Below are 629 nucleotides of genomic sequence, written 5' to 3'. Positions count from 1 at the left end.
AGCCAGATTTATATACTTACATGTAGTGTGTAGGAAGGCATGGGAAAGTGCATGGATAAACTGAGTATTCCTGGTGATTGTCCCTAAGGAACATGAATAACTCAAGTGTTCCTTGTGGATTGATTGTCCCTAAGAAATGCCAAGGGAGACTGACTTTATTAGTTTTGTATGTCGGATCACACAAATGTATAATAGAAATACTTTTGTCTCTACAGCCATACCACCCTGAACACGCCCGATCTTGTCTGATCTCGGAAGCTAAGCAGGGTCGGGCCTGGTTAGTACTTGGATGGGAGACCGCCTGGGAATACCGGGTGCTGTAGGCTTTTAAAAAAAGAAAAAGAAAAAAAAATACTTTCATATGATTATATGAACACAAAGTTATCTTTTTCTCCCTCAATCCACCCGTGAGAGTGTCTCTGATCTCTCCTTCCATCTCCGTTAGGAACTAAAGGTGACCTTGGAGAGTAGGTGCCTTCTCTACGCACCTTTTCAGCCACGTGATCGTTCTGACATCCTAAAGACGGACGCAGTCGTCACCGGTAACCAAGCGGAGAAACTGAGGCACAGCAGTGGGAGGCCTCGTGGACAGGAAGGAGTGGCCGGATCTGCATCCGCTGGAGCAGTCA

General features: G+C 45.9%; 1 non-coding gene across 1 annotated transcript; it reads left to right on the top strand.

Annotated features, from left to right (window-relative positions):
* Positions 1–207: 207 nt before the first annotated feature.
* Positions 208–326, top strand: LOC120096019 (5S ribosomal RNA). The gene has a single exon (XR_015635008.1). It is a non-coding gene; the product is annotated as a 5S ribosomal RNA (ribosomal RNA).
* The last annotated feature ends 303 nt before the right edge of the window (positions 327–629 follow it).

The sequence above is a fragment of the Rattus norvegicus genome, chromosome 12 (assembly GCF_021556685.1).
Source record: "Rattus norvegicus strain SHRSP/BbbUtx chromosome 12, alternate assembly SHRSP_T2T, whole genome shotgun sequence".
Classification (NCBI taxonomy): domain Eukaryota; kingdom Metazoa; phylum Chordata; class Mammalia; order Rodentia; family Muridae; genus Rattus; species Rattus norvegicus.
The sequence above is the reverse complement of the archived record's forward strand: the minus strand, read 5'-3'. Positions and strand labels throughout refer to the sequence as shown.